Here is a 26,783-nt window from a genome sequence, read left to right as displayed (position 1 = left end):
TGATTTTCATATTGAGACAATCCTTGTCAAAATGCAATGTTGGACCATGGTTGACCATGATTTATTTTCATATCGAGACAATCTTTGTCACAATATAATGTTCGATCATGGTTGACCATGATTGGTTTTCATATTGAGACAATCTTTGTCACAATGCAACGTTGGACCATGATTGATTTTCAAATTGAGAAAAACCTATTATAAACACTAAGATAAATATTATAAACCAAGGTATATAAACCATATGATAAATATTATAAATGCTAAAATAAACATGGTTGGCCATAGTTGATTTACATATTTAGTTTTGTCGCAATACGACATTGGACCATGGTAAACCATGGTCGACCATGGTGGACCTTGATTGATGATGGTTAACCATGGTTGGCCATTATTGATTTCCATATTGAAAAATATTTGTCACAAAACCAAGGGATTAATATTATAAACCCAAGCAATATAAACCCTAAGATAAATATTATAAACCTGAAAATAAACATTAAACCTTAACATTAATATTATAAGCCTTGGAATTAATATTGTAAACTCAAAGGATTAATATTAAAAACCAAAGGAATTACAAACCCAAGGGAATAACATTGAACCCTAGCATTAATATTAAACCATAGGAATATAAACCTAAGAGATTATTATTATAAACCTACGGGATTAATAAACCCAAGAGATAAATATTTAAAACCCAAGATATTAATATTGAGAACCCATGAGATTAATATTATAAACCCTTGGGATTAATATTATAAACATAAGCGATTATTAATATTTTTTTTCTCAGTAAAAAATAATTCTATTAAGAGGAAGCATGGTACAATAAGAAGTTACAGCCAAGAGAGGCAAGAACACAGGCTGCCGGAAAGGATAGGCTATCCACCTCGGCCCCTAAAAAGAAAAGGAGAAGAGAGCTGTGCTGAGCAAGAAGAAACAAGAAGAACAGATGAGCCAGAGCAGAACAGAGGATTCTACCCAACATGTGTAGAATCAATTATACGACATTTTTTTCCTTTCTTTTTACCAACTTTGACCCAGTCAAGAGGACTTTGCTGAACCGGCATGATTTGCAAACTGAGCTGTGCTGACGGGGAGGACTCCTTGTCTGAATCCGAGGTGGAGGATTCATGATTCCTTTTCTGTGAGATTGGTGGGACAGACGAATCCTCAGTGTCAATCAAGGGCGGATCCTGTTCCAGCTTTGCTTCCATTCCTTCCTCAACCTCTTCCTCTTCATCCGAGCTGAAATCAAAGTCGTCCATGGGGGGAGGATCATGAGGCTTCCAGCTTTTGGATTTCTGCTTAGGACTGAATTTCTTCTTTTGGGCAGGCATCGTGGGACAAGAGCCCTTAAGGTGCCCTGTGTGATGGAAGTTACAGCAGCAAAAGGCTGTGTTCTCATAGTCCAGGGCTTGATTCCAATGGAAGTCTCCAATTTTGAGATTGATCTGGTCAGGGAGACCTTTGCTCATGCCTATTTCTGCACAGATTCTAGCAAAGGTATATATTCGCTTTTCCCCTCTAGAGACGTCTGTGTCTAGAAGGCGACCTAGAGAATTTCCGATCCCTTGGAATACTGCAAAATGCCATAGGTGCGCTGGGAGATTTGGAAGTCTGACCCAGATGGGGAGCTTGGTGATGACTGCTGTAGTGGGATCAAAATCTGGGAACCAAGGGGTGAGGAATAAACCTGCTGAGCCCCAGAACCATGGGCCTGTAGTTAAAGCTTTCTGGTAGTCCTCATCTAGAACGAACACTACAATGAAGAAGCCCTTTGAGCATAACAACACCTTGCAATTGTTGGTCCAGTTAGAGTGAATCCATTGGTAGAGGTCTGCTGTGCGCGGCCATAGCCCATTGAACCTGCAAATAATGGCTTGTTCTGCAAACGTTTGGGTTTGCTCATCCAGCGTTGGATGCATGATTTCAATGGAGGGGGTTTCCTCCAGTTTGTCCACCAGAAAAGGCTTGGGTGCCTGAACTGGTGGAGCTGTTTTCTTAGGCATCTGAGCATGGACAGCGTCTTTGTATGAAAACGTCTTAGCTGAGGATGACTGTCCAACAGCTCCCCCTCTCAAGCGAAGGGTAAAAGTAATGGATGCATTTCTCTTAATGCTGTAAAAAGACAGGGGGAGAGGATCCTCAAGTTGTTTACCTTCATGGAGAAGTCGTTGAGCTGCAGAGGGAATCCCCAACTTGAGATCCAGAGCATGCTTGAGGTCTTGCACAAGATCCGACGAGCTCACCCAACGCAGAAGAGTTTTGCCGAAAATAAGCCTGATCTGGATCTGGAACGCGGCAGAAAGATCAGGGTTCTACTTTCCTTTGCAGATCCAAGACGAGAGAAGGCTGGAGCTTTGAAGGGCCTTCTCCACCTGAACTTGCCGTAGGGGTTTGTGAGGATAAGAGGAGAGGGTCCAAATATCATTGAATCTGTCAATGCGTTCCGCCCAGAAGAGCTTCCAGATGATCTGTCCAGGCAGATCCAGAAAACTTAAAAAACTCTGAAGATCTAGAACAGAGTATTGGCTATTATGGGGGGACAGAGAAGGCATTGATATGAAAGAGTAGCCTTCCAAAGCAGAGTATTTCTTCCCAGGAGCCACCGCCTGAGGAGAGACGAGAGTGTATTCTGCGCGTTCATCCTTAGCCACTACATTTGCATTCTGATGGAGGCGGCTGGCACAAGATGCGGCAGTAGAGGTCCAAGATCTGGCGGCTTCAAGGCCAAAAGCGAAACAAATGAGGGGGAGGGGAGCTTTCAGAATATATGTTATGCTCTTAACCTGCAAAATGATACTCAAATACAGAAAATGCGAAGAAAAGATACCTAGAACACAGAATAGCAATGATTTTATTATTCAGAGAGTAATGTTCACTTGCCTCTTCGAGGGGGCAACCTCCAATAGAGCAGAGCTCGATTACAAAATAAGACACGATGCTCCTCGCAGGGAGTCTCTGTCCTTTATATATGACTCATACATGCAATACCACGGGCCAATACCGTGGGTTTTATTAATACCATCTATCTAATACTACGACCCATTTGCAACTAACCGTGGTTCCGTCATTAATTGCAGATTAACCACTTACAATTTTTAATATGGGCTTTATTGACTCTTGACTATGACGTGATCCCATTACATAAATAAGGGGGTTAGGGTGGGACCCTAACATGACCTCCCCCTTAAGACTAGCCTTGTCCTCAAGGCTGAAGCTGCGGAAACTGCTGAAGAATAGTGGTTGGTTCCCAAGTTGCATCTTCCGGAGAGGTGTCTTTCCATTTGACGAGGACTTCCTTAATCATGCGGCCGCGCAGTTGCTTGTCTCGTGTGTCTAGGACCTGTTCGGGTTGAAGCCAGATGGACCCTTCTTCGTCCAATTCAGGTAGATTGGTCAGAATTCTGCAATTGTTCCCAATCACTTTCTTGAGGCATGAGACATGGAAAACTGGATGGATTTTTGCAGTAGGTGGCAAGGTCAACTTGTAGGCCACTTCTCCAATGTGCTGAACTACTTGATATGGTCCGTAGAATTTGGGAGAGAGTTTGACACCCCTTGTCTTTGAGTGATGTTTGCTTATATGGTTGTAGCCGTAAAAAGACCTGATCCCCTTCTTGAAATTGGCGCTCTGAGCGATGCTGATCTACCTGTTGCTTCATGCGGTTTTGAGCTTGATGAAGATTTTCTCGAAGATGGGCGAGCATGGTTGTGCGGTGTTGTAGGAGTTGATCCACTACTTGTACTTTTGAGCATCCCTTGAGATACGAAGTAGGTGAAGGCGGGAGTTGACCATATACTGCTTCATAGGGAGTCATTTTGGTGGTGGCATGATAGTTGGTGTTATACCACCATTCAGCCAGAGGTAACCACTGTACCCAAAGGTGTTGTTTTTCTAAAGTGAAACACCTAAGGTAGGTTTCTAGACATTTGTTGACGGCTTTGGTTTGACCATCTGTTTGCGGATGATAGGAAGTACTGAGTTTTAGTTGAGTGCCTTGTATTCTGAAGAGTTCCTGCCAAAAATTACTGGTGAAGATCGGGTCGTGGTCGGACACAATGGAAGTGGGCATGCCATGCAATTTGAAGATCTGATCCATGAAAGATTGAGCAACCAAAGTTGGTGTAAATGGGTGGGGTAGGGCACAGAAATGAGCATACTTCGACAGTCGGTCCACAACCACCATGATGACTGACTTGTTCCCTGACTTTGGAAGACCTGTAATGAAATCCATAGAAACCTTCGTCCAAATTGATGTCGGAATGGGCAATGGTTGTAATGTGCCTGGTGTGTTGACGGTTTCCCCTTTGTGGCGTTGACAGACATCGCATTCTGCTACGAAAGTAAGGATGTCCTTTTTCATGCCTGTCCAAAAAAATGATCTTCTGGTGCGAGCATACGTCTTCTGAAAGCCTGAATGTCCTGCAATGGGAGATGAGTGCAATTATGCCAAAATGCGACTTTTGAGGGTGGATGTTGGTGATATTACGACTCTGTCCTTATAGCGAAGAATATCATCCTGCCACAAGTAGCCCTTGGTGGAATTTGGATCTACCTGCAATTGAGAAATGAGTTGGGAGAGCCCGGGGTGTGAAAACCATTCCCTACGAGCCTCTTCAATCCATTCTGGAATGGGGAGGGAAATTGCTAGAAGAGTACTTTCCTCCTCAAATTGGCGAGATAATGCATCTGCTACACTATTGTCTTTCCCTTTCTTGTAAATGATCTCATAATCATATCCCAGCATTTTTGCGAGCCATTTATTTTGTTGTGGGGAGGATAGGTGTTGCTCCAAAAAATATTTAAGAATGTGATGATCTGTGCGGATTTGGAAACGTCGACCCAATAAGTAAGGTCGCCAAGTCTCGACTGCATGTAAGATGGCCATCATTTCCTTCTCGTAGGTAGATTGGCCCAGATTCCTCCCACTGAGTTGTTGGCTTGTGAAGGCCAACGGTCGCCCTTCCTGCATTAAGACCGCCCCAATACCTGTACCCGAAGCATCACATTCAATGACAAAAGATTTGGTGAAGTCAGGTAGTGCTAAGACTGGAGTGGAACAAATGGCATTTTTTAGAGCTGTAAAGGCCTGTTGTGCTTCCTCATTCTAGAAGAATGAATTTTTCTTTAGGAGTTGGGTGAGGGGCTTCGCTATGCGACCATAGTTGCAGACAAATTTACGATAATAGCCTGTGAGACCCAAAAATCCTCTCAAGCTCTTCAAGGTCTTAGGTTGAGGCCATTCCTGCATTACCTGGATCTTTTTGGGGTCCACCTTTACACCTTCACGCCCCACAATGTGGCCCAAATACTCTACTTCTGCCATGCCAAACGAACACTTGGACATCTTGACAAATAATTTATGCTTGCGGAGCAGTTGCAAGAGTAGATCTACATGCTGAAGATGTGCGACCCAAGTGCAACTATAGATGAGGATGTCATTGAAGAAGACAAGGACAAATTTCCTGAGATATGGTTTGAGAATATGGTTCATAAGGCTCTGAAAAGTAGAGGGGGCATTACAAAGACCAAATGGCATGACCAGGAATTCATAATGGCTTTCATGAGTTCTGAAAGCAGTCTTGGGAATGTCGACTTCCTTCATGCGAATTTGGTGGTAGCCTGAGCGAAGATCCAGCTTAGTGAAGAATTGAGCCCCATTGAGTTCATCCAGCAAATCATCAACCACCGGGATGGGAAATTTATCTTTGACTATCAACTTATTGAGGGCCCTGAAGTCGGGACACATCCGCCACTCCCCATCTTTCTTGAGCACCATGACCACTGGGGATGAATATGGACTAATGCTGGGACGAATGACACCTGCTTCCAAAAGTTCCTTGATGATTTTTTCTATTTCATTCTTTTGGGTGAACGTATATCTGTATGGGCGCACATTTGGGGGTTGGGCCCCTGGAACCAAGGTGATGCTATGATCATGTTCCCCTCGCGAGGGTGGAAGCTCATGAGGCTTGTCAAAGACCGACAGATGGTTATTTAAAATCTGTTGCATCTCAGGATGAATTGGCAGAGGCTTGGTTTCGACTGCCTGGATGGCATTAAATTGAGCTACAACTCCATGATTGCCCTTTTTTAACAATTTTTCCATCCTATGCGAACTAATGATAGAGGGGGCTCCCGCTTGGAGTCCACAGAGGGTATGTGTGTAGTTGTTCTACTTAAAACTCATATATAACTCCTGGAAATCCATTGTGATTGGCCCAAGAGTGTGGAGCCATTCAGCGCCGAGGACAATGTCGCAACCCCCCATGTGTATGGCAAACATGTGGGTTTTCAACTGATAATCCCCCATTTGAAGTTTGACATTTTCACAGCGGCCTTCACATTTCATTGTGCCTCCGTCCGCAATTTGAACTTGGAAGTTAGAAACTGCTCATACAAAACAATGCATTGCTTCTGCAACTTTTTGATGGATGAAATTATGTGTACTTCCACTATCAATCAAGACTACTACTGGGTGATGTTTAATAAAACCTCTGATTTTGAGAGTTTGAGGGGAAGAAATTCCTGCCAAAGCATGCAACGAAATAACTGGTTCGTCAGAGGCATTGTCCTTTTGGTTGTCTTCTTTTAGCGGCTCATGTTCCTCCAGTGGTGGATCTTCCTCTGTTGAGCTGTAGTCAGTGGCATCAATTTGAAAAAATTTGGGCTCCTTGCATTTATGACCTGGGGAGTATTTTTCATCACAGTAGTGACATAGGCCTTGCTTTCTTCTTTCGGCCATTTCCGCAGGTGACACCTTTTGGACCTTAAGTGTTTGAGTCGTGTTGTGAGCCTGTGGGGGGCGACCTTTAGCGGAGAAATTTGGGCGACTGTATTGGGCTGCTAATGCACGTTCCACGTTACGAGCTACCTTGCAAGCCTCCGTCCATGTGGGAGGGTGGTGCAGTAGGACTTGGGCTTTGATAGTTTCTTTAAGACCACTGATAAAACATTCCGTGTAGAACACATCTGAGAGACCCCAAGTGCGGAAGGCTAAGGCTTCAAAAGCTGTAGTATATTCATCCACTGTACCAGTCTGTCGAAGCTTAGTAAGACAACCCAAAAAAGATGATTCCTGGTCAAAGCGGTCTTGAAGAGCTTTGGTGAATTTGGTCCAAGTCCTAAAAGGTCTAGTGCAACGTTGATGCCATTCCCACCATTGCCACCTTTCATTGTCCAAGTACATGCTCCCCAACATAAGTTGAGTCTCATCATCGAAGATGTGATTCAGTTTGAAATACTACTCCATTTGTGTTATCCATGCCGACGGGTGAGAACCGTCAAATTTATGCATATCCAACTTGGGAGGTCGCTGACTGGGTTGTTGGTGGGTGTGCCAGATGTGAGGAGAGTGGCTAGACTCACCCTCATTGTGTTCATTGCCATTATACGCCTCCTCGTGGGCTTGCTCCTTGCCCTTCGGGATTATTTTCTCGACCATGCTACATAGTCCGCTAAGCTGAATGTGGAGGGATTGCACTGATTCTTCAAGTTTTTGCATCCTTTCATTGGCCATCGCTTGAGCTCTAGTTTCTACCATACACCAACCTGATTTTTTTGAAAATTGGGACCGCCTAAAAAAAAATTCACGAAGAAGTGAATGGTACCACCGTGCTCAGCTCGTCGTCCTGATTTTGATGGGCTAGGTCACCAACTCCTAACGAAGTTTTACTCCTTCCTTATCAATACTGCAGTGGCCAAATCCTCAAAATGTCAATGCGGCCAAAAGTCTTGCGAAAATTATACCCTGGTATAGGAACCCTTCACAACGACTCCGATCTGGTGGATCTGAGAGATCTGAATGGCGGATCTGATAGCTCTGGGCGGTGGAATAGACTACTTCTGCGGATCTGATGGATCTAATAGATCGAAATGGCTGATCTGCGAACTCGAGACTGCGGGACTGATGTCTGCTGCTGCTGCACCCCTTTGCACAAGTGGATCTGAAAGAGATGATGTGTGATCCCCTGATAGAAAAGGGAACTATGGTCTTGAGGAGTGTCAGGTGCTACAGATCGCAATATACATAAGGGTCTGGCAGTAGTACTCGGCCCAATGTTTCAGGGCTCTAACTAAGGAGGATCGACCGTACCCTTAGCCGTACAACCCGACTACCCTATCGTACGGGCGAGTAATCTCTCCGAGTGCTGTTAACGGTGTACTGTAGCCGCAAGACGGCCGACGGTTTATCTATGGCGAGGTTTCAAGGGAGCCTAGGGGGCTTCCTATATACCCAGAGGGTACGTGGAAGACAGTCCGTGCGTGGTTCTGTCTAATGCGCTACTACTTGAAGGGGTACCCATAGGGGTTACAAGGGAGTCCAACAGACGTGACCACCTCTTGTATTTCCTGCGTGCATACCTCCCCAAATCCGCAGGTTTATGCGCTCAACAACAGATCCCGTGGTTTAAAGACGCCAGAACACGTCTCTAGCCAAAAAAAATAAAAATTTGCTAAGAAATGGAGATCCCACCGGCCCTGGAAAGTGCTCTGATACCACTTGTTATGCTCTTAACCTGCAAAATGATACCCAAATACAGAATATGCGAAGAAAAGATACCCAGAACACAGAATAGCAATGATTTTATTATTCAGAGAGTAATGTTCACTTGCCTCTTCGAGGGGGTAACTTCCAATAGAGCAGAGCTCGATTACAAGATAAGACACGATGCTCCTCGCAGGGAGTCTCTATCCTTTATATATGACTCATACATGCTATACCACGGGCCAATACCGTGGGCTTTATTAATACCATCTATCTAATACTATGACCCATTTGCAACTAACTGTGGTTCCGTCATTAATTGCGGATTAACCACTTACAATTATTAATATGGGTTTTATTGACTCTTGACTATGACGTGATCCCATTACATAAATAAGGGGGTTAGGGTGGGACCCTAACAATATATTGGAAAACATGCGTATCAAAGATGAAATAGACCGGTAATCCTTGCTTGAATCGCACATCTCCTACATCGACAGGGCTGACCAGAGGCCAGACGGCGGCCGAAGGCGAGGAGGCGGCGACAATGCAAATAGGGTTCATCTTCGGCTCCGCTCCAATCTCCGTCAAGCGATTATTAATATTATAAATCCAAGGAATTTATATTATAAAACCAATGGATTATAAACCCAAGGTATTTATATTAAACCATAATATTAATATTATAAACTTTATCAATAATATTATACCCTAGGAATACACCCAAGTGATTAATACTAAAAACTCAAGGGATTAATATTGTAAATCCAAGGTATACAAACCCTAAAACAAACATGTTGACTAAATTGATTTTCATATTGAGAGTATCTTTGTCACAATGCAACATCAAACCCTGGTTGACCATGGTTGACCATGGTTGACAATGGTTGACCATGGTTGATTTTCATATTGAGACAATATTTGTCACAATGTGATGTTGGACCATGAGACAATATTTGTCACAATTGACTATGGTTATTGAACATGGTTGATTTTCATAATGAGACAATCTTTATCACAATGTGACCATGGTTATTAAACATGGCTGATGTTCATATTGAAACAATCTTTGTCACAATGTGACATTGGACCATGGTTGAACATGATTGACCAAGGTTTACCATGATTGGTTTTCATATTGAGACAATCTTTGTCACAATGCGACGTTAGACCATGGTTGACCGTGATTAAATATGGTTGATTTTCATATTGAGACAATCTTTGTCACAACATGACATTGGACCATGGTTGAACATGGTTGATTTTCATATTGAGGCATTCTTTGTCACAATTTGACACTTGATCATGGTTGACCATGATTATAAACCCAAGGGATTTATATTAAACCCTACGATTAATATTATAACCCTATGAATAATATTATAACCTAGGAATATGAACCCTTAGATTAATACACCCAAGGGGACTAATAAACCCAATGGATTAATACTAAAAACTTAAGGGATTATAAACTTGAGGGAACAATATTAAACCCAAGGAATTAATATTATAAACCAACGACATATAACCCCTAATGTTATAGACATATTTGGGCACTGCAACCCCAACCACATATGTCCATAAACCCAGGGCTTCTAAGTCCCTAAAAGTGTTGTTTCATACCCTAAAGGAGCAAGGTCAGTTGATTACATTATCTCCTAGAAGTTCTCCATGAAAAACTACTCAGAACTGGTCAAAGCAGGACCATACAGACTGCCCAGTGCTAAGGGTGCAATGCATCTCACCTGCCACATGCAAAAAGTGCGATGCATACTGGAAAGCCCTTCTGTAGGGTGCGATGAGTGAGAGTAGACAAATGGCACAAGAAGTTTTCTAAGTGGAGACCCTAAGAATCTTCTAGAACCTGCTCATTTGACACTTGCCTCCTTGAATTCGCTCAAAGATGAGTAAGAGATCATGGAATCTCCAAGTGGAACCAAGAATTATCAGAGAGATGACACTAATCAAAATCCCAGAAGCTGACTCACCCCTCTGCAAACATCTATATATGGATCCCTCATCCCAGAGATCCAGAGGTTGGAATTTGGTAATTTGCAAAGAAGTGTTGTTGGTTTCTCTTTGAAGACATTGTTGGGTGATCTTGCTTTGTATGAGGTGAAGAGGGCTTTCAAGCTGGGAGGATGGTGTTGGGTCAGACCAAGTGGTTGTAATCCTCTCTTCTACTACTTCTATCAATAAAGCTATTTGAGTTTTCCTCCATATTCTTGTGTATCTCTGAATATTGTGTTGATATATGCATTCGTATGGTCAATATATATCTGATCCTATATTGTTTACAGTGATAGATCTCTATGCTTTGATGGTATTATGCTGCTGTGACTCTACAGGTGCTCTTTGAAGCGGGACAAGTAAGGAAGCAGTGGCAAGATTCTGTCGAAGGGGAAAGGAAACAAGCAAGGAGCCAAGCAAAACACTGAGGTTGGTACTCTCTGCTTCTTTCTCATCTATCTCTCATAAAGGAAAACACAAGTGACTTTAGTTCGTTTGTTTCTAAGATAGCTACCCATCTTAGTGGGACTAGCAGTTCTGAATAGACACTAGTTTTCCATAACAAAATGGCAACTCCACTGGGGAGTGAATAGTTTGACTGCTTGTGCCTATTTTTTTGATTCATAAACCACAGACGGAGCCTGAAGTTAAGCCAGCTAGCCTTCGAACTGCATTTGCTATGCAAGTGCAAAGTAGATCAACGCTGCTTCGGTCAATCTTCGGGTTTGTTTATGAACTGAACAATTGACTTGCAAACATTCTAAGTACCCTAGAGGTAGCTCAAGTAACCTCATTATATCATCCCCTATACTTTGTAGTTACTGACTATCATTAGCTCAGCCTAAATTCCTGAACTAAGCTGCAAATTGTGACCAAAAACCAAGTTAAAGTCTCGTTCCTGGACCATCGCACTGTCTCCTTTTGGCAGACTGGATGCATCACACCTCCTGTGTGCAGTAGGTGGGATGCATCCCTGTTTCCCTGTGTTACAGGTGCGATGATCAGGTACAACTGTTTCTGCCTCCAGATTTTGGTTTTTTCTTCACAGTCTTCAGCTTTATTCAGGAGTTTTGCTATCTGTGATTAGTAGACCACTGTTGAAACCCCCTTCCTTTGCATCATCCAGCCTCCATTGTACAAAGAATTGTGAATGTTTTTTTTTTTTTTTTTTTTTTAATGTATTTTTCTCCATTTACAGTTCTCCTTTAGAAAATAGTAGCTTAATCGAAATGTCGTTTGAAAGTGTCGCAAGTGTCGTTTTTAGTCAAAGAAAATAATCCTCCTGTTTTTGATAGGCGATTACACCATTACTCTTGTATTTGATCTGAATTTATAGTATTTCAAGTGTCGAAATTAGTTTTCAATTCAAAATCGCAAAGTGTCGTCTTGCCTTCCTGTCGTTTTTTGAAAAGAAAATAGTTAGTACTGTCGCTTTGAAAGAAGAAATAATTAAGAGTTGTACCTAGCATTCTTTTTGTCATTCACACATTAAGGAAGCGGAAAACAAATACATGCATGTGCATTTGCATTTAGACTGCTTGTTGATTTTGATTTAGGACAATGCATCTAGTGTGTGCTCTCTGCTCTATGTTGAAAGGATTTCGCTTCTCTTTCCTTAGTAGCTAGGATTTTCATTGCAAAAAGAAGAGTAAACGACTGTTTATCATCTTAGATTGCATATTTAGGAGTTGTATATCTACATCACGTGGTGAACCTTAAAGGCAAACTTCTTAAGAAAGATCAACTGTAAAATAAATTCAATGAACATAAAAACGCTTTGGAACCTAACGCACAACATCTAGAAGTCTAGGCTAGAGACGTATTCCGGCGTCGTAAAGCCTAGTAACTATCGCTTTCATCGTAGGTTGGGTGATTCCTCCTCTTTGAGATGACAAGTGCTAGTACGGACTTGTGCTCCCATGTACCGTCGAGTATATATTGGGAGACCACAATAGGCTATATCCTTTATCCTTAGGAAGCCGTGTCTGCCGCCCTATCGATCGCAATGCACTGAACACAACATTCGGGAAGATTGACTGCCGTACCATAAATTATTCTGTAGTTTTGCGATTGGTTTGGTAATCCCTCTGTCTAGATTTCCAAAGTAGTCTCTTTCATTCCTTTTCAGACTCCTTAAAGGAAAAGGTCCATCTGAGCACTTGTCACTTTAGGCTCATTAAAAATCAAAGGCGACTAGAGTCATCTTTAGCTTTTTCTTGACTCTTAAAAATTGAAAAAGCAAGTTGTGTCAAAGCGTCTAAAAATTATTTTAATCGGAATTACGTCATTGTTCCCTCGTTGATCTTAGGTTGAGAAAATGGAGTCCACCAACTAAGGCCTAGTCCTTTCTCCTCTTGGGGAGATGTTGGTGCACCTCATATGGCCACATTGTCCCTTCCAGGACTGACAATTGGCCTGCTAGTATGGCTTTTCTCGACCTCTGTCGTTCAAAGCACCGTGATTCCTGAGCAATCAAATCAGCAACTAGATGATAATAAGGTTACCCCCAAACCTTCTACTTCGTTTGTTTCTCTCTCTCCTTCTTCCTCTTCGCTTGGTGATATCAAAACTAAAAACCAAGTAACTGAGAAGAAGAAGAAGAAAGGGAAGGAGAAGAAGAAGAAGGAGCCAACGACAAAAAGGGGCAACCGTACATCGTCTAGCGAAAATCCACACACTGCACCATCCAAACCTAAATCTCCATGTGTGATCTGCAAAGAGGACCACTATCGTCGATATTGTCCTTGCATTCCACGGATCTTAAGGGACTGGTCCCCCCGCTTGCGCAATCCAGTGTCATCAACCTCTGACGATCATGTTGAGAGTACACCGTTAACTAGTGAAAACGAAGTCACCGGACATATATCAAAATCTAAATTTCCTTGTAGACTGTGTGAAGGCGATCATGCCCTCCACCATTGTCCCTTCCTGGATGAAGCTAAAAGAGTCTTGGATAACCATCTTGCATCACCACAGCAACTCCCTCCTGGATACAAGAAACTCTTGCCGAATCCATTACTAGTTGAAAATCTGACTGACGCACCTTTGTTGTCGGTCGAAGCACCTATCATTGAAAAAGAACCCTATGAGTCCACATCAGACCAAAGTCAACAGGTCGAGACGGTAGTCGACCCCATCTTGTCTTCAGAGGATCTACCTTCAGATGATACAGTTACCAAAGAGAATGAGAACGACATCGTTCAAATTCTTTTCGTAAACACAGACTCCGATGAACAAGGGGCCAATCTACCCATTCCTTTACCGCAGGAAGGAAGTTTGTTAGAGATGTATCTGGCCGTTTATTTGGTCCCACCTCCAAGCAACCTAGTTGTCTCCTTCGATTGGAATCTACTAGGCAGACCCCGATTACCATCTAATGTACCATTCTGAATCATAGTGCAAACTTACCGAATGGTCATGGTTGGTACCATCATAGATGAAGGGGCTTCTGTGAGTATCCTTTCCTCAACTGCTTAGAAAGAAAATATTCTTATGGAATTGCACACTTCTCAAGAAAAGATAGAAAAGATAGATCAACACCTTAGAATTCAGCCTCTTCGAGGGGGCAACCTCCTTTACATTACATAAATGAACAATTCTTGGATGATACAAATGAAAAGACCTCCTTTCTATATATAGGAGTCTAAGGGGTCATAACATAATGAGAGCCGACATAACAATAATAATTTAAGGGCACAATAATAACAATAGTGGGCTTCTATGGGGCACAATAGTAACAATATGGGCACTACATGGGTACATCAATATAATAAGGGGGTTGTACTAATAACAATAAGGAGTTACACTAGTAGTATAGGGGCCTAAGATGCCCCTCTCCTTCAAAAAGCATTGTCCTCAATGCTTGAGTAGTTCTTGATGCTTCTGTATAAAATTCTTGTCCTCCCATGTGGAATCTTCAGTAGGTAAGTTCTTCCAAATGATGAGATACTCTGAAATTGATCGAATTCGTAGCTGTCGGGTTCTTGTTTCTGTGACTACTCCAGGTTCCAATATGATTTTTCCTTCCTCTTCAATTTCTGACAATATTGTTTGAATTGGGATCTTTTGCAACTTTTGAATAAGTGGCCATACTTCTTTGTCCTTCTTCCATTCATCCCTTGCTTTGTTTATCCAATCTAGTTGGATAATAGAAATAGCACAAAACAATTCTTCCGCATCCTCATCTTTGAAGAGTCTTCCCATTTGGTAAGGTCGCCATTTTTTAAGTGCATGTAGTATTGCCAACATTTCCTTCTCATAAATAGCTTGCTTTAGATGTAGTAGTAAAAATACCCAATCACCTACATCAAAACATTTTTCACTATGATGTTGATCTACCTGTTGTTTCATTAGATTTTGCACCAAAGTGGCATTATCCTTTAAAAGTTGGAGAACTTGTTGTTGATGCTCAATGTGATCTTTCACTGCTTGAACCTTTTTCTTCTTGATATGTCCTTCTATCTTTAGATTTTGAGGAGTGGTAATTTCTTCCAATCCTTTACAAAATATGGTCAAATTCATTTCTTGACGCTCGATGTGATCCTTCACTTCTTGAACATTTTTCTTCTTGATATGTCCTTCTATCTTGATAGTTTGAGGAGTGGTAATTCCGACCAATGAATTGCAAGATATGGTTGGATTCATTTCTTCTTTCTTGATGTGATCTTTCACTTCTTGCACCTTTTTCTTCTTGATATGTCCTTCTATCTTGAGAGTTTTAGAAGTGGTCATTCTTGCCAATAGTTTACAAGATATGGTCTGATTCATTTCTTTTTTCTCTGGGGTTGGTTCCTGGAATATATCCTCTTCTTTTGATGTTTCTTGATCCTTTTCTTCCTCCTCTTCATACTCTATGTAAAATAATTTCTTCTCAGCACACTTATGACCTTTAGTGCATTTGCTATCACAATTGTAACAAAGCCCTTTTTCTCTTTTTTCTTCCAATTGTTGTGGTGTAACCCTTGTAGGTTGTGGAAGGCTAGGAGAAACAACACTTCCATCTTTATAGTTGTGAGGGGTAGACTTCCTTGTTGCCATAATTTTACTTTCCAATATGTCACAAAACCCTTTTACTCTTTCCAATTGTTGTGGTGTTGCTGTAAAGAAGGTGTTTCTCTTTGTATCTTCATAATGTGTTATCATTTCCTCCGTGAGAATTGACCACGTAACAAGTTGTTTACGAGAACAAAGCCATTTATACCATAAAAATTGATCTGGTTCTAAATAAGAAGATGCAATACATACCTTTTGTAACAATGGTACACCATGTAGATCAAAATATTGCTCCATCTGAAGTATCCAATTTACCGGATCCTTGCCATCAAACTTCCTCATCTTGCTTTTTCTTGATTTTAGGACCTCGGTCTTGAAACGACTATAACGCTGTACCTTCAGATATTTAAGTTCCAAAATTGCTACCTGTAGTAGCCCTCTGTGTCCTCTTTCCAATGCCACCAGTTTGATCCAAATTGGATTCTCCAAGAAAGAGTTATGCACAATCTCCCAAGATGACTTGATTATAGACCTTTCCAGAAGAGCGAACTTGTATGAAGTGCCACGTGTCAATTTTTCGACCTTTGGCTCTGAAAAATATATAAAAGAAACTACAGTCCATTCTCTTTCTGTACCTTCTTACGAAATTTCAATCCGATGCTCAGATAGAAAGTTATGATGATTTTCCCCAGGTCACCTGTTTGGAATGTAATTCAGGAGTCTATAAAAAAGACCAACTTCCTCAGATCATATCTCCGCGAATATAGCGCAAAAATCTCTGAAATTCAGACCCAATATTTAGCGCGATTTCTTCTCAAATGGGTTTTTTTTTAAACTTCTGAAACGCCGCAAAAAAAAAGTTATAGCGAAAATGCCACGATGTCCTGTTTGGAGCAGCGAAACCCTAGAATCCAAAGCTCTGATACCAAATGTTATGAAACCAGCTCAAGAAAAGATAGAAAAGATAGATCAACGCCTTAGAATTCAGCCTCTTCGAGGGGGAAACCTCCTTTACATTACATAAATGAACAATTATTGGATGATACAAATGAAAAGACCTCCTTTCTATATATAAGAATCTAAGGGGTCATAACATAATCAAAGCCGACATAACAATAATAATGTAAGGGCACAATAATAACAATAGGGGGCTTCTATGTGGCACAATAGTAACAATATGGGCACTGCTTGGGTACATCAATATAATAAGTGGGTTGTACTAATAACAATAAGGGGTTACACTAGTAGTATAGGGGCCTAACATGCCCCTCTCCTTCAAAAAGCGTTTTCCTCAACGCCTCAGTAGTTCTTGATGCTTTTGTATAAAATTCTTGTCCTCCCATGTGGAATCTTTAGTGGGTAAGTTCTTCCACTTGATGAGATACTATGGAATTGATAGATTTCGTAGCTTTCGGGTTCTTGTTTCTGTGACTGCTCCAGGTCCCAATATGATTTTTCCTTCCTCTTCAATTTCTGGCAATATTGTTTGAATTGGGATCTTTTGCAACTTTTGAATAAGTGGCCATACTTCTTCGTCCTTCTTCCATTCATCACTTGCTTCGTTTATCCAATCTGGTTGGATAATAGAAATAGCACAAAACAATGCTTCCACATCCTCATCCTTGAAGAGTCTTCCCATTCGGTAAGGTCGCCATTTTTTAAGTGCATGTAGTATTGCCAACATTTCCTTCTCATAAATAGCTTGCTTGAGATGTAGCAGTGAAAATACCCAATCACCTACGTCAAAACATTTTTCACTACGATGTTGATCTACCTGTTGTTTCGTTTGATTTTGCACCGAAGTGGCGTTATCCTTTAAAAGTTGGAGAACTTCTTATTGATGCTCGATGTGATCTTTCTCTGCTTGAACCTTTTTCGTCTTGATATGTCCTTCTATCTCTAGAGTTTGAGGAGTGGTAATTTCTTCCAATCCTTTACAATATATGGTCGGATTCATTTCTTGATGCTCGATGTGATCTTTCACTTCATGAACATTTTTCTTCTTGATATGTCCTTCTATCTTGATAGTTTTAGGAGTGGTAATTCTTGCCAATGCTTTACAAGATATGGTCTGATTCATTTCTTCTTTCTCTGGGATGGGGTCCTGGCGTATATCCTCTTCTTTTGATGTTTCTTGATCCTTTTCTTCCTCCTCTTCATATTCTATGTAAAATAATTTCTTCTCAGCACACTTATGACCTTTAGTGCATTTGCTATCACAATTGTAACAAAGCCCTTTTTCTCTTTTTTCTTCCAATTGTTGTGGTGTAACCCTTGTAGGTTGTGGAAGGCTAGGAGAAGCAACACTTCCATCTTTATAGTTGTGAGGGGTATGCTTCGTGGTTTCCATAATTTTTCTTTCCATTATGTCACAAAGCCCTTTTACTCTTTCTAGTTGTTGTGGTGTTGCTCTAAAGAAGGTGTTGCTCTTCGTATCCTCATAATGTGCTATCATTTCCTTCGTGAAAATTGACCACGTAAAAAGTTGTTTACGAGAACAAAGCCCTTTATACCATAAAAATTGATCTGGTTCTAAATATGAATATGCAATACATACCTTTTGTAACAATGCTACACCATGTAGATCAAAATATTGCTCCATCTAAAGTATCCAATTACCCGGATCCTTGCCATCAAACTTCCTCATCTTTCTTTTTCTTGATTTTAGGAGCTCGATCTTGAAATGACTGTAAATCTGTACTTTCAGATATTTAAGTTCTGAAATTGCGACCTATAGTAGCCCTCTGTGTCCTCTTTCCAATGCCACCAGTCTGAGCCAAATTGGATTCTCCAAGAAAGAGATATGCCAAACCTCCCACAGTGACTTGATTATAGACTAGTTCAGTAGAGCGAACTTGTACGACGTGCAACGAGTCACTGTTTCAACCTTTGGCTCTGAAAAATATCTACAATAAACTATAGTCCATCCTCTTTTTTTAACTTACGAAATTTCAATCCGATGCTTAGAGAGAAAGTTATAACGATTTTCCCAGGTCACCAGTTTGGAATGTAATTCAGGAGTTTGCAAAAAGACCAAATTCCTCAGCTCATATATTTGCAAATATAGCGCGAAAAGCTCTGAAACTTGGACCCGAGGTTCAATGCGATGTCTTCTCAAATGGATTTTTTTTTAGCTTATGAAACGTCGCAGAAAAAAAGTTATAGCGAAAATGCCACTATGACCTGTTTGGAGCAGCGAAACCCTAGAATCCAAAGCTCTGATACCAAATGTTATGAAACCAACTCAAGAAAAGATAGAAAAGATAGATCAATGCCTTAGAATTCAGCCTCTTCAAGGGGGCAACCTCCTTTACATTACATAAATGAACAATTCTTTGATGATACAAATGAAAAGACCTCCTTTCTATATATAGGAGTCTAAGGGGTCATAACATAATCAGAGCCGACATAACAATAATAAGTTAAGGGCACAATAATAACAATAGTGGGCTTCTATGGGGCACAATAGTAACAATATGGGCACTACATGGGTACATCAATATAATAAGTGGGTTATACTAATAACAATAAGGGGTTACACTAGTAGTATAGGGGCCTAACATGCCCCTCTCCTTCAAAAAGTGTTGTCCTCAACGCTTGAGTAGTTCTTGATGCTTCTGTATAAAATTCTTGTCCTCCCATGTGGAATATTCAACGGGTAAGTTCTTCCACTTGATGAGATACTCTGAAATTGATCGATTTCGTACCTGTCGGGTTCTTGTTTCTGTGACTGCTCCAGGTTCCAATATGATTTTTCCTTCCTATTCAATTTCTGGCAATATTATTTGAATTGGGATTTTTTGCAACTTTTGAATAAGTGGCCATACTTCTTCGTCCTTCTTCCATTCATCCCTTGCTTCGTTTATCCAATATGGTTGGATAATATAAATAGCACAAAACAATGCTTCCACATCCTCATCCTTGAAGAGTCTTCCCATTCGGTAAGGTTGCCATTTTTTAAGTGCATGTAGTATTGCCAACATTTCCTTCTCATAAATTGCTTGCTTGAGATGTAGCAGTAAAAATACCCAATCACCTACATCAAAACATTTTTCACTACGATGTTGATCTACCTGTTGTTTCGTTTGATTTTGCACCAAAGTGGCGTTATCCTTTAAAAGTTGGAGAACTTGTTGTTGATGCTCGATGTGATCTTTCACTGCTTGAACCTTTTTCTTCTTGATATGTCCTTCTATCTCTAGAGTTTGTGGAGTGGTAATTTCTTCCAATCCTTTACAATATATGGTTGGTTTCATTTCTTGATGCTTGATGTGATCTTTCACTTCTTGAACATTTTTCTTCTTGATATGTCCTTCTATCTTGATAGTTTGACGAGTGGTAATTTCAAACAATGAATTACAAGATATGGTTGGATTCATTTCTTCTTTCTCGATGTGATCTTTCACTTCTTGCACCTTTTTCTTCTTGATATGTCCTTCTATCTTGAGAGTTTGAGGAGTGGTAATTCTTGCCAATGCTTTACAAGATATGGTTTGATTCATTTCTTCTTTCTCTAGGGTGGGGTCCTGGCGTATATCTTCTTCTTTTGATGTTTCTTGATCCTTTTCTTCCTCTTCTTCATATTCTATGTAAAATAATTTCTTCTCAGCACACTTATGACCTTTAGTGCATTTGCTATCACAATTGTAACAAAGCCCTTTTTCTCTTTTTTCTTCCAATTGTTGTGGTGTAACCCTTGTAGGTTGTGGAAGGCTAGGAGAAACAACACTTCCATCTTTATAGTTGTGAGTGGTACTCTTCCTGGTTTCCATAATTTTGCTTTCCACTATGTCACAAAGCCCTTTTACTCTTTCCAATTGTTGTGGTGTTGCTCTTTGTATCCTCATAATGTGCTATCATTTCCTCTGTGAAAATTGACCACGTAACAAGTTGTTTACGAGAACAAAGCCCTTTGTACCATAAAAATTGATCTGGTTCTAAATATGAAGATGCAATACATACCTTTTGTAACAGTTGTACACCATGTATATCAAAATATTGCTCCATCTGAAGTATCCAATTTACCGGATCCTTGCCATCAAACTTCCTCATCTTGCTTTTTCTTGATTTTAGGAGATCGACCTTGAAACGACTGTAACTCTGTACTTTTGGATCTTTAAGTTCTGAAATTGCAATCTATAGTAGCCCTTTGTGTCCTCTTTCCAATGCCACCAGTCTGATCCAAATTGGATTCTCTAAGAAAGAGTTATGCACAATCTCCCAAGATGACCTGATTACAGACCTTTCCAGAAGAGCGAACTTGTATGAAGTGCCACGTGTCACTGTTTCGACCTTTGGATCTGAAAAATTTATACAAGAAACTATAGTCTGTCCTCTTTCTGTAAATTCTTACGAAATTTCAATCCGATCCCCAGAGAGAAAGTTATGACGATTTTCCCCAGGTCACTTGTTTAGAATGTAATTCAGCAGTCTGCAAAAAGACCAACTTTCTCAGATCATATCTCCGCAAATATAGCACGAAAAGCTCTGAAATTCGGACTTGAGGTTCAGTGCGATTTCTTCTCAAATGGGTTTTTTTTGAAACTTCTGAAACGTCGTATAAAAAAAGTTATAGTGAAATTTCCACGATGACCCGTTTGGAGCAGTGAAACCCTAGAATCCAAAGCTCTGATACCAAATGTTATGAAACCAGCTCAAGAAAAGATAGAAAAGATAGATCAACGCCTTAGAATTCAGCCTCTTCGAGGGGGCAACCTCCTTTACATTACATAAATGAACAATTCTTTGATGATACAAATGAAAAGACCTCCTTTCTATATATAGGAGTCTAAGGGGTCATAACGTAATCAGAGCCAACATAACAATAATAATGTAAGGGCACAATAATAACAATAGTGGGATTCTATGGGGCACAATAGTAACAATATGGGCACTACATGGGTACATCAATATAATAAGTGGGTTATACTAATAACAATAAGGGGTTACACTAGTAGTATATGGGCCTAACATGCTTGGTTCGCCATCGCTTTTGCCTGAGATGTGAAATCTGACAGGCTTCGACAAAGGAACCAATCGACCGTTAGGGATCCTTCCAAATTTGCCTATAACTTTGAGAAGGAAAACCGTTTATCTGAACGTGATGGTAGTCCAAGGACCTTTAGATTACAATCTACACCTTGGGCGTGACTACATTTATTTTCCTCACTCTTCTGAGTGATGTGTTTTCCGCATGAAGGCAGAGTGATCCAGCTCATAGACCAGCTTTCATTCCCCGGTTCACACATAAATAATAGTCAAATTCCATCCCTAACAGGTCCTTTTGTGCAAGAAATGTCTCATCAATCTCCATTCCGTCCACCTGATGAGCGCGACTGATTTGGTGGTTGTGACTGAAACCCAGGGGGCATGCACCCTGGTTTGCTTCGGCAAGAAAAATTCAGGTATAAGGTAGGTTTCCGCGGAGGATATATGACTGGTTTGACACACCCGACCGTTTAGGAAAATGGGATTAGACCAGAATAAGATACCCCCGTCAGAAGGTATGTCTTTCCCGACAGACCAAATGTTTTGTTTGCAAATTGAAGGGTAACCTGGAAACTCTACTTCGCTATACCTGGGGGCATGCAAACATTTTTTCATGAAAGTGAAAAGCGGCCATTTATTTTCCTAGTTTGTAGATTCTTAACCCTTTAAACTCGTAGGATTGGTCATTCCTAGCTTACATAATAAAAGGAGTCGGAGCAAAATTTCGAATGGTGCAAGCTCCCTAAAAAATGAACCTATCAATGAGACATCCTTATTATACGACTGGCACGAGCAGTTTTACGCAAAGTTCAAGCTCGTTAAAAATTAAACCTAGCAATGAGCATATGTTCCACCAGAGTTTAAGCTCATTAAAAAATGAACCCACCTCCAGTAAATAACCATTGTGAACGCATTATCATTAGCTTTTGAGCCTTGGTCGTGTTCTTACTATCACCTCCACTCTGTTTTAGCCGATCATACGCCTCCATTTGATTGTTTACCCCTTTTGAGGAACAGCTGCGACGAGTGATTCTGTTAGCCATCTTCTTAACACTGCCATGATTGGAAAGTTCCAACCCTCACTTGGAACTAGCTGCTACCCGAAAATATCACTCGTTCCTAAAAAACAAGTCTCCTTTAAGCTCTTTTCATCTGACTCGTAAAATATGAAAAGATTGTCGAGCAATTGGCCTCTCCAGCTCGTTAAAGTGATTGGAAGTGCCATCCCTCCTCTAGATTTTAATCTTTTTGGACCTAAGGGATTATTACATAAAAAGATCGAACATTTGTCTTGTTCAGCTCGTTAAAACTATTGAAAAGTCATCCCTTTCGCATTGTTTTATACTTTTTCGGACTTAAGGGATTATACTACGAAAAAGGAATATTGGAGTTTCCTTTCCATCTCTTTTCAGACTCTCTAAAAATTGAAAAGGACCGAGTTATCCTTGTCGTTAAACTCGTTAAAACAATAGCGACAAACTTGTCCATTCAGACAAGAGCGAGTTTCACTGTCGCTAGGCTCGTTAAAACATAGTGACGGGTTTGCCTGAAGGGAAAATTATAGAACAAGCATATGTTATCCTCCTCAAGCTTGAAAAAAATAAAGAGGTGCTGGTCAGAAATTACTGGGGAAAATTGGGAAGAAAACTTGAAGAAACTTTATTGGTAGCAGGTCACTCTTGAACATGACACTTTCACTCCATCACCATGATTGAGTCGGGTTGGGTTATTTCGTTCATTGGTCATATCACCATTGGTCCACCGTACCATCCATTTTTGGGGTTAATGCTACCAATCCATTTCAGTGTCGCCGATATGTTCAAGAAGTTTCTCAGAGAATTCACCAACCCAGCTTGTGTCTCATTCGCTGCAATACCTTCACGCTTCATTCTTTCATGACCGCCACCCTGAACCTTGTATCATCAGATCGTTTTCACCTCCACAAAGTCATTTGCTCCATTCCATGTCGTAGATGTGGGATTCATTAATGCCCTCCTACGACGGGTCACTTCTTGTCGACATCAGCTCATTATCCAAGAAGCCGACCTAGGAACAACCCTTTCAGTACTTTGAAGCTTGCATGCCTCAATGGCAAGTTTCTCACTTCCGGCGATAGGTTTACATTAATGGCCTTCGACCGAAAGATTTTGCGTGGTGTTCGACATTGACTCATGTATTCACACCACATGAATTGCATTACAATACCTTGAGGGTCATCATAATCATCAGTGATTTCTCTCACACCAGTTAACAACTTACATCATTGGCTGGTAATCAGGCGATGTCTTTCCATGTTCGACATCAGAACATCTTTTCACATGGATCGACTTGTACTTTCGGGTGAAGATTGAACGAGTTTTGAAGACCTCGGATCTAGTTTCATCCATCCGGGCTGCGATATATTCAGGAAAATAAAGACATCAAAGATACATCATTGCTGCACAGATAATCATCCAAACTAAGGGATGATGGCTCTACCAGAATCATCAGTCTGCATAAAGACGATTGTCTGTCCTGTGTACATGAAAATGAATTTAACAAGCTGAGCATGGGAATGCCCGCCTCAGCTAAGATCATGAAAATATTATGAAGATAATGTATTGTATTGTATCTTATTACAGGTCACCTTCCAGTTCGAAAAACCTCGGATCCTCATTATAAAGCATTTCACCCGACATCAAAAAGATTTACGAGCTCATGCTTTAGGGGGCAACTGTTATAGACATATTTGGGCACTGCAACCCCAATCACATATGTCCATAAACCGAGGGCTTCTATGTCCCTAAAAGTGTTATTTCATACCCTAAAGGAGCAAGGTCAGCTGATTACATCATCTCCTAGAAGTTCTCCATGAAAAACTACTCAGAACTGGTCAAAGCAGGACCATATAGATTGCCCAGTGCTAAGGGTGCGATGCATCTCACCTGCCACATGAAAAAAGTGCGATGCATACTGGAAAGCCCTTTTGTAGGGTTCGATGAGCGAGAGAAGACAAATGGCACAAGCAGTTTGCTAAGTGGAGACCCTGAGAGTCTTCTAAAAGATGCTCATTTGACACTTGCCTCCTTGAATTCGCCCAAAGATGAGTAAGAGATCATGGAATCTCCAAGTGGAACCAAGAACTATCAGAGAGATGACACTAATCAAAATCCCAGAAGCTGACTCACCCCTCTGCAAACATCTATATATGGGTCCCTCATCCCAGAGATCTAGAGGTGGGAATTTGGTAATTTGCAAAGAAGTGCTGTTGGTTTCTCTTTGAAGACATTGTTGGGTGATCTTGCTTTGTATGAGGTGAAGAGGGCTTTCAAGCCGGGAGGATGGCGTTGGGTCAAACCAAGTGGTTGTAATCCTCTTTTCTACTACTTCTATCAATAAAGCTATTTGAGTTTTCCTCCATATTCTTGTGTATCTCTGAATATTGTGTTGATATATGCATTCGTATGGTCAATATATATCTGATCTTATATTGTTTACAGTGATAGATCTCTATGCTTTGATGGTATTATGCTGCTGTGACTCTACAGGTGCTCTTTGAAGCGGGACAAGTAAGGAAGCAGTGGCAGATTCTGTCGAAGGGGAAAGGAAACAAGCAAGGAGCCAAGCGAAAGATTGAGGTTGGTACTCTCTGCTTCTTTCTCATCTATCTCTCGTAAAGGAAAACACGAGTGACTTTAGTTTGTTTGTTTCTAAGATAGCTACCCGTCTTAGTGGGACTAGCAGTTCTGAATAGACACTAGTTTTCCCGATAACACTTAAGATAAATATTGTAAACCCTAAAATAAACATGGTTGACCATGGTTGATTTTCATATTGACACAATATTTGTAACAATCCATGTTGGACCATGGTGTTTTTGGAATTTTTAGTGTCTATAGATAAACACTTAAAACCCTAGACTAGTAGCTAAGTCCAGAACAAGAGTTTAAAGAGTTCTCTACTTTTCCTATGTTCAATAGATTAAATAAGAGGCAAAGAAGCCTACCTGTAGCCTTTGCTTGCTCCTTATATCCCTTGATCGATTCTGTCGCTTCTCTCCGTACTTAATCTGCTTGAAGAGTACCTGCACACAGATAGAAGACAACAACCAATCAAAGCATATGATAATGATCTATTGATTAAACATAGCATGGAATCAAGTACATGATACACATATGAAAGCATAAATGAATAACATAAGCATATGGAAAAAACTTTGAACACTTTTTTAGTAAAAGGAAGAGTTACAACCCATTGCTCGATTCAGCATCACTCCTCCAGTTCAATACCATCCTCTCCTCATAACAAGCAAGACATTTTGACATCATTATAATACTTGAAATCAACTCAAGTCTCATACTAACAACATCTCCCTATAATTCAATAAATTACCACCCCTGATCACTTAGATGAGTGGTCTTTTTATAGGTAAATGAAGGAAGTTATGCCATAAATGGTGATCATGAATGCCCTCCCAAACTTAGAATTTAGTTCCATGGAGGAAGGGATACGGGATTGATGTTCCTTAACTCCCTTCCTCATTCAAATACGAGCTCAAAGGAGTAGATAGGTTTGAGAAACTTCTAGAGGCATCCAATGGATAAGGAATCTTTCAAACCCCAACGGAAATTCGCTAAAATTCGCTCAGCACAGGCTAAAGAGAGACCAAGTGCACTGCATAGCACCCTCTCAGTGTATGGTATGCATTGCAACGCACCCTAATGAAGTCCTACCTGCACTGATCTTCTTAGAGACAGTTTCTGGATGATTTTGGTTATGGAACTTCTTGGGAAGCTAGGCATTCTGATGGTTGAATTCTTTAGGGCATGTAACAACTGACTTAGGGGTTGATGAGCCCTAATAGTACTGATCTGTAAGTTGGGGTTGATGTGCCCAAATGGATCTGTAACAATGGTATACCATTATTATATTATTATACAATGTGGTTATAAAAACGTAACATTGCAACAAGGTTTCTGACATTTCAACTTTGGTAATAATTTTGTACCATTGTGACATCACAATATTAATACTAAGGTTGAACAATTATGATTATATTGACCATATTCTAAATATTCACAATGTGGTTGACCATACTCTAAATTGTTTTTATTGCTTGTCACATTGAAATAATGTTTGTTGCAATGCGATGCTAGATAGTTTTTTGAACCATTTTAATGTCACAACATCAAACCTAAATACAAAACCCTAACATTATAAAACCCAATATAATAAACCCTAAGATTATTATTATAAACCCTAACATTATAAACCCTAAATTTAATATATTAAACCCCATGATTAATATTATAAACC

The sequence above is a fragment of the Pinus tabuliformis genome, chromosome 6 (genome assembly GCF_031772625.1).
Source record: "Pinus tabuliformis cultivar Carrire ecotype Pingquan chromosome 6, CPIR1, whole genome shotgun sequence".
In the NCBI taxonomy this organism is placed as follows: Eukaryota; Viridiplantae; Streptophyta; class Pinopsida; order Pinales; family Pinaceae; genus Pinus; species Pinus tabuliformis.
The sequence above is the reverse complement of the archived record's forward strand: the minus strand, read 5'-3'. Positions refer to the sequence as shown.